We start from the raw sequence: 9187 nt of genomic DNA, 5'->3' as shown, positions 1-9187 counted from the left end.
TTCAGACTGTAGGTGGGGACTCACATTAACTCAGTGTGCTGCCTAAGAAAAACACAAAATATCATCCTCAGAGAACATTGGGTTTATATTTTTCTCTGTACTATATTTGCTCTAGTCCGTCATCAAAGTGTTTTCATTGGCTGTTTGCCAGTGTTCAAAAGGCAGAGGTGAGGGGAAGAGGAGGGGACTCATGTCTGTAGTAAATTACTTGGGGTGTAAGGGAGGGCAGGCGGCTCTCTGTGTGTGACAGCTTTCATCTCCAGGAGACGGGAAGATAAAGGAGGAATAGGGGAAGATGGAATTGGGTTGTGGATTTGTGGCATTTGGAGGAATTGTGGGGAGACGGTCTTAGGACTCTGGCAATGAGGGGAAGGAAGTTGGAGAGCCAGAAGAATTGGGGAAGGGACAGGTGAAGTGGATGGCATTTAAGGGGGCACTTGCAGTGCTGTGGAGCAACAAGAGGAGGCACAGAGAGAAATAAAGGAATATGTGTTCCCTCTCACTGTGCTCAAACTTCTTCCATTTCTCAACTGCCTCATATGAGGGAGATAAAGGGAATGGAGCCCTCAGAGAATCCATAGTATCTTCAAGCAATGTATTTCATTCTTGGTGGTTCCATGTGCTGTCTTCAACATGGAATTCCAGATTCAGTGTAGTACAGTGGTACCTAGGGTTACATACGCTTCAGGTTACAGACTCCGCTAACCCAGAAATATTACCTCGGGTTAAGAACTTTGCTTCAGGATGAGAACAGAAATCTTGCTCCGGCGGTGCGGCGGCAGCAGGAGGCCCCATTAGCTAAAGTGGTGCTTCAGGTTAAGAACAGTATCAGGTTGAGAACAGACCTCCGGAACGAATTAAGTACTTAACCCGAGGTACCACTGTAATTTAGAACAGATCTTTCATTAACAAACAAGCATCCACGTAGGTACAACATCCATCAACAGAATTTCACCTTCCCAAACTGAACAAGCTAATTGAGAGGCTTGCTCTTAAGAGTCTATTCATCTTACTAGGGATTGTGGCCCTGCTTGCATTGCTTGCCAACCCTGCCTTCCCATCACCCCTTGCCAACTTTCCCCCCTTCACACCTTGTGCCCCAACCCCCTTCCCTCACAGATCACCCAAACACCCTTTCCTCATAGCGCAACCAAACCACTTTCCCAGAATTACCTGGGAAGATGGATTGATTTTTAAACCACTCTGGGAACTATAGCTCTGTGAGGGGAACAAAGGTCTCCTAACAATTATCAGCACCTTAAGAAACTATAGCACCCAGGATTCTTTAGGGGAAGCCATGACTGTTTAAAGTGGTATGATACTGTTTTAAATGTAGAGTGCAGATAGGGCCTTAATGCAGATTGCTGCATGGTGTGGCTAAAATCGTGACCATGGTGAGGCCTGATGGGTGCAGTAGCAACAGGACAGCGGGGTCTTTTCCGTCGTAGTACCAGAAATGTAGAACCCCCAACCAGGGTTAAGCTTTCTCCTTCTGGTGTTCCTTGATTCTTCCTCAACATCCCTCCTTCAGCAAGCATTTGACTTCTCTGCTGCTTCGATGTTCTTGCTTGTTTCAGTCTGCCTGTCTGGTTCGTTATTAGTTTTTGATGTTTTATTACTGCTTTTTTTTTTTGGTCTTGATATTATTTGATATTTTAATAAAGGTTGATCCAGGTAGCCTCTTTGGACATCTTCATGCAGAGGGAAAGCTGGTTATACCTTTTTACTACTAATATATACATACATAAACACATAAATTTCATTACTTTAGGATTAATTTAGGATATGGCAAAAGGATTAGACGGTAGAGTTAATGGGCCAGGGATGAATGCTCACCCAGTGTCCAACACCCTCCCTGTCAGGGATTCTGTAGTCTGACCACAAACAGCATTGCCTGAGGCTGGAACTTAAAAGCTAGTCACCTAGTAAGCTCTTTGGGACTCTGCACAATATCCAGCCTCAAAGTTATCTTCAAGCACAGAAGGAAGAATAGAGAAGTGCAATACTGGTTCCTATGATTGGCAGGTAGTATAGTGCCTCTGGATTGGCAAGACCCGCTATTAACCCCAGGAGTCTGGTGTGCTGCTCTGGCCCAGCCAACAGAGCAGTGTTATTTGCCTGTTGAACTTTAACCTCCAGAAAGTTACTTCAAGGACCCTGGATTACCATTAGGGTGGCCACTTATTTTGCCCAAAAAAGTGGAAAGAGGTTTGCGAAACCAGGTGCAGTGTGCCCAAGCCATCAGGAATGGGATGTACCAAGGAGGGGAAATTACAGGACAAAAAGTATGGGATCAAAATGGCCACAACTTTATTGATTACAGATGTAAATAGGTTTTGGAATAGGCAACTGGGTGAGTATCCTCAATCACTCAACCCATTCACTGGGTGATTATTCCTTCAGGGTTGATCCTCGGTTTTAGGATCACACTGTAACAAGAATCAATTCCACAACACAATATTGGGGACTTCTATGCCCCGTTAGCCCCTGTCAGGGCATTTGGAGAGAATCTGTCCTGCTAGACCTCTTTAAAGGGGTACTCTGAAAATTTGCCCTATGGAATACCCTCTGCCAGGTTCCAGCCCAATGTCTTTTTCTGCCAACAAGTTGTGACAATTGCTATGAGATAGGCAACACTTCCAGAGACGCCAAATTTGTCTACAGGAAAAATTCCTTCCAGGCCCCAAGTATGCTATTTGAATCCTTCCATAGCCAGGTGTTGTATACTCATTGGCCATCTGCTGAGTGCGAATGAGGGCAGACCACAACTTGCTTGGGACTGGACATCTCAATTTTTTTGTGGGATTTTCTGCCATCCTGCACAATTGACAGAAGGGTCTTGTCATCTGCTGCCTGCATGAGATGACCCCCCCCCGACTCCCCTGCAGCCACGCCAGGCCACAGCTGCTACTGCCAGAACTGATAAGTGGGCCTTGCACAAAAGTTCTCAGTTGCTAATTTAGATGCAAATTTATAAATCGCTGCCACAATTTAAATAGAAATGCAATGCATCTCACCGTAGCAGGGAAGACTGTGACCGGGAGATGAACAGGTGTAAAAGTAAGGTGCACTGCCAAAAACAAACAAAAAACAAACCAAGAGGGCACAGGTTTGCATCAAAATTGCATGTGGTATTTTAAAAGTATAGGTGCACATTTAGAAATAATTACTATCATTCAAATAGAAAGACAATCCATCTCACCATAGTGGGGAAGATTGAGAGATCAGGTGTCCTGGGTGTGCCTGCTCAGTCTGCTGTCCAGGTGTAAATCTCTTGCTCCTCTTCCTTTGGTTTCTTTATTTTTCACCTGGACTTAAACTAGGCAGCCCTTCAGATAGAGGTCTATACTCTCTATAGTAAGAAACATGGATATCCTATATAAATGTGGTACAGTTACACAACATGGATAGACCCTTAAAAATCAAGCCAGGCTGCAAAAAATGTTGCTGATTAAGTTGCTTTGAAACACCTGTGTCAGGATGGGATAGAAATTAGATTCAGTTCACATTTAAAGGGGAACCTACCTAATTCACACTTTCTGAAACAATACACAAACTGAAACACAGCCATGTCTCAAAATTCACACTTCTCCTTATTTTACAGTGCAGTTCTCCACGCAAGTTATGTGTACAAAAATGCAAACACTAGCATAAAGTGTACATAAAAATGAATATATTTGTGAAAGAAACATTGAAAAATGCATTATATTAAGGAACGTTACTCTGCAAAAATAAAAAGTTTGTATGAGTTGAAATTGCATATAAACCTGTATATATCAGGCAAAATTCGCTGGTTAATTTTCATAAGGATGAAGGGGGGGAATTCTCAGCTGAACTTTAGATTGGAAAAATGAGAAATGGAAATTGTGAGATTTGTCCATCCTTACCTGTAGGTTGCTTTGAACACTTTGGTGTAAAAAGTGAGGGAGGAGGAAGAATGGAGGAGGTACAACTATGCAATATTTTCCAGCATTGACTAGGCAAGTGGCTTTAAGGAAGCATCAAACACATTCTTTCCCCCATGCATCAATACTGCAAGCCCCTTTCAATGGTTTTTCTAGCTTAGGGTGACCTCTGCAGGCAGCTGTTCTTATCAGGATTGCTTTAGACTTCTCTGAGTAACTTTGCAGATGACTTAAAGCCTTTGCTAGTACTTATTTTAAAATGCATACTTCCCAGCTGCAACAGTATTTGTACTGCAACATCCTGTGCCTATGTAATTTGGGGCAAGGGGACAACATAAAAAACAACTTTTCTGCAGGGGAGACAGCATCACCTCTGGGGCAATGGTGTGCTTTTTAAGTTCAGGAAATCCATTGTGTCAGAAGGTGGTAGCAGGAGTGGAAACTTCAATGGATTCCATCTCCAAAAGGCAAACTTTGATTGGGAGGTGTGGAGCCAATCTGGTCTCAAAAGCAGGCAGTGCTGTCCTGAAACCTGAAATCTAGAGGCCCATGGAACTGACATCCGGTTGACTTCAGTTGCCTTAAGCACAACTAAGAGGGATCTGTATTTAGCGTTAAATCCTGTTGACGTTAACCAAGATGGCTTCTACATAAAATGCATTTAGGTTCAAACTTAGATTAAATTTGGGCATTGGGTATGACACTAACTAGACTTCACAAGCCCCATTGTTGTGGAGATGATGTGATAAAACCATAAACGTCTATTGTTTCAAGCTGTTCCAGGGAGATGTACAAACCTGTTCTGCAAGGAGAGGGAGAATTATAAGGCTTTCCTGCCACGGAACTTGTACCATATTGTATTTGTGCAATGTGGCTCTTTTTTTCTAGAAAGACTTCGGATGCGAACTAGTGTGTAATGAGATTGTGAGCGTAACATTGATTCCCACCCTCAGTTAACAATGTCCCCTTTCAATGTGGCAGAAGATTCCCAGGCCTCCATCCTTGCTGCCATGCCTCTCGGCATGTGATCACTGAGAACACAGTGTGAGAACCGGAGAGACACAAGGAGGACCTCATCTGACTCTTCTGGTCAACAGCTACTAGTCACGATGGCTATACATGAACTCCAGCATCGGAAGCAGCTGTGGTGGGCTGGTGCCCATTGGGACTGACAGGGCAGGCTGCAGAGAGCCCAAGGGTGCTTGGAACCAGGGGCAATGATAGGCAGAGCCAACGGTTTTGTCCCCGTCCTCTTCCCTGTTGAGTCCTATGAGGGCAACATGGAGACTAAGGAGGAGGAAGCTGACAGCCAATTATACCTCCTGGGCTGGTTGTAAGAAAGATAGACAGGCAGGTAGGGACTGGGTGAGGTAGATTGAGGTTGGTAGGACAGTACCCCATTCACCCTAATGAACCAGCCTCCACAGCTCATGTCCCTGTGGAGTTTGAGGCCTTGAGTCCCTTATATTCTGGTGTTTGCTATTTTGGAATGAGTTGCAACTTCCCCTCAAAGGGCACCAACAGCAGGGGAGAGCTATTACCCTCTCAAGTCCTGCTTGTGTCTGTCTACTGTGAAAAATGGGGTGGTGGTGCCTGGTTGTTTTTCAAAGTAACAGTTGAGGGAAGAGTTCTGAGGCTCAAGATACAGACATATGAGGAGGGGCTTAACTCATCCCACTACCACATCCCCCACCCTCCAAGCCTCTGTTTACCTCAGGTAAAGATGGGAGAGAAATCTGATTCAGTTCACATTTAGCAGCAAATTTACCCACCGCAATTCACACTTCCTGAAACTGTGTGCAAACCAAAACACAACCATCCTTCAATATTGACACTTCTCCAAATTCTACAGTGCAATTTGCTAGGTGAGTAAATGTGTATAAAATGAATATACTCGTAGGTAAGTGAAAATAAGATCTAGAAATGAATAATACTTGGTAAAATTGTGCATATTGGGAGAAATTCACACAAAAATACTGACGAATATTTGTGGGGGTTTTTTACAAATAAAAATCACACGCTGTTGTGGAACTGTAAACAAACCCTAAAGAAAGCAAAATCAAAAACAGAGAGAAACCAAAGTTGACAGATCTGCTCATCCCTAACCCCAGAGCAGAAGCTTCACTGGGGCACTAACCATCCCTGCCTGACACCATCCACAGATCATTTTTGGTTTGCCACCACTTACGGCCGATTTGAAGTGGCTACTAGGCTTAACCCAACCAACCCATCTTACCTCCTGTTTGTGGACGGCTAACATTTCCCTGTGGTCACAAGAACAGGCCTCCAGTTTCTCCAAGAACAAGAACCACCAGGTTGCTGCACTCCTTGCCCCCTCCCCTCCCCCAGGATTAATGGGAGTCATCCTCATAAGGTGTTGTGCAAACGATTATAATAATAAAACTAATTTCACAAAGTCATAACTTCACCCTGCTTGTCTGATGGCCTCTCTCAGCTGCTGCTGTGCAAACACAAGTCATCTGTTGACAAGCACCCGGTGCGGTCAGCTTGGACCCACCCTTCTTCCAGCGAGTGAATAAGTGGTACACAAGAGCATTTTATAAGGAGTGAGAGGGAATCCCTTTGATCTTCTCCTGACTTCCTAGTGCCGCGTCAAATTGAAACCCAGTTTTGGTTTCTTACCTCAGAATTTGTTCCTCCTCAAAGTCCGATCTTTGTCTCCATTGTGGGCATCCTCTGGATATCCTACTCAATAGTCTTGTTGTTCCATATTCATTCTCTCTCTCTCTCTCTCTCTCTCTCTCTCTCACACACACACACACACACACACACAGACATGGCTAGAGATGCAAAACAAATATGTTTAATCCGGTCAAAATCAGCTAAGCTGCACACATGACAGGCGCCATGGTCTCAAAAGCTACCCCGCAAGTAGCGGTGTGAGACTTAGAAAAGTGATGGCAGAGTGATTAAGGTAGCCATGTTTCCTACTTTACAGAGGGACAGTCCTCTCTTTGACCTCTGTTTGAAGGGCTGCCATGCATATGTGCATTTTATGGAAATCTATGCCACCTTTTGCCCTTTTTGACTACTGTGCATGCACTTGCCCCAATCTGAGCTCTTCACTAGTGATTGCATCAAGTAAAACCACCCAGCTCCTGGTGTTCCCACTGAGGTAACCTCTCCCTCCTCTAACTGCTCGAAGCCAGCCTTGATTCTAGGGCACCATTAAAAGGCAACAAATGGCCCAGGGGTATTTTTGTCAACAGAGATGAAAACCGTGTGGATTTTCTACCTCAGGGAATATATAGGAAGCTGCCTGATGCTGAATCAGACCATTGGTCCATGGAGCACTGTCTACCCTGACCAGCAGTGGACCTCCTGTGTCTCAAGTAGGAGTCCCAGCCCCACCTGGAGAGGCCAGGGATTGAACCCGAGGCCTTCTGCATGCAAGGCAGTTACCCTATGGCTCATCTATGTGTTGGCTCATCTCAAAATTCCCTGCGGGTTGGAGAGAGTGTTTCCAACGATATCTTGGCTTGCATCCACACAAAAAATACAAGGGCTGAGCCAAAATTTGTGAGAGGCTTTTTCAATAAATATTTTACCCACGGTGAAACATCCAACAATGGGAATTGCTTAGGAAAAGCTATGCAAACAATAGGGAAGTTTTTAATCTGTGATATTTTAGTGTATTTTTGGTTTCTATGGAAGCCGCCCAGAGTGGCTGGGGAAACCCAGCCAGATGGGCGGGGTACAAATAATAAATTATTATTATTAATTATTATTATTATTATTATTATTATTATTATTATTATTATTATTATAGTGAAAAGTGCCCCCGTCTTCTCCAATCATTTAGTGCTTTCCCCAGCAAGGGAAGTGGCCAGAATACCATTGGGACATCTAGTTTGTGGCTGTGGAAGCAAGATGCTGGATTAGATAGGACTTTGGTCTGATCCAGCAGGGCTCTTCTTAGAGGAAAGATGGCATATGTGTCAGACTTTGTTTCATTTTATGGAATTTTTATTGCATATTTTGTATGCTGTCACCCTTGTACTGTAAATAGCTTCGGACTTCTTTTCAGTAATACATAGATACATCGAATAAATTGAATTGGCAATATACTGCGTTGAGCTCTTCTAAATTTATTTCTTGCTATTTTAACCTGCTGTTGTAATTTCACACGGTTTCTGCTTTCCATTATGTAGATTTGGTTTTGTATGCTGCATCAGAAATGATTTCCACCCCCTTTTTAAAAAAATTAAAAGCCAGATATAAATCCTTAACATCAAGAGTGCTTCCAGACAGGGACTTGATTTGGAAACAGGCAGCTGAGATATCACCAATAGGCCATTTGGCATTCCTTTATTGATCTTATTTTCCCTGGAAAGAGGTAAGTGCAGATTAAATGGCAGGGTGGGGTTGCATTTTTATACCAACATTGTGCGGACCCTGAAAAAAAAAATTGCATACCTAAGGAGCACCGCTCCCAAACCAACAACCACCTGGAATTAACCAAAATAAATGAATAATACATAATATTATAATTATGCATTATAATCTGCCAAAATAATAATTTTGGCAGAAACTTAAAGAGCTCCAAACAGGCCACCATTCAACAGGTGTAGCTCTCCATCCCAACATAGGAACCATACCACAGAACCTCTACCCTCCTCAGCAGGGGATTAGTGGGTTGTCTCCAACTAATTTTTACTCAGCAGCCCTCGTAAAATGATATTAGTCATGTTCATTAATTCCAATGGGTCTTCTCTGAGTAGGACGGGATAAAAACCCTTTGCCACCCAGTTCTTCCCATGCATAACTCTGCTCCGGCCCTCCCTCCAACTTGCCTCGACTTGCCCCGACTGAGGCCTTTTTGCTCATCCGTTGCAATGACTTGGGCAGCATTATGAAATCCTCACCACAGGAGATGTTAACAGCGAAGGTAGAAAAACACATCAAGCGCATAATGCGTTTCCCTTTTAATAGCTTTCATTGGGGAAGCGTTGGCGAGGGATGAAAGCTGTTCAGGGCAAGACGGATGCTGGGTGGAAAGGAACTTCAAAAGAAAACCCTGCCACGTCGGGCGCATTGCGAGGTTTGACACTGCTCTCCGGCAGCAAGAGACCCTCCCCGTGGAGAAAGGCGAGCTGTTGTAACCATCCTGACACGCAGCCAACTGCTCGCCTCTTGGTTATAAAACCAGAACAAGGCTGGGCAAGCATGTGTGCCAGAGCCCTCGGGATCTGCTCAGAAGTCACTTTCCCACCCACAAGTGGGCACTGAAAGGGAGGGCTTGCCCACCCCAAGAACCAAGC

The sequence above is a fragment of the Podarcis filfolensis genome (genome assembly GCF_964270895.1).
Source record: "Podarcis filfolensis genome assembly, chromosome: 8".
Taxonomy (NCBI): domain Eukaryota; kingdom Metazoa; phylum Chordata; class Lepidosauria; order Squamata; family Lacertidae; genus Podarcis; species Podarcis filfolensis.
This window is presented reverse-complemented; position numbering follows the sequence as displayed.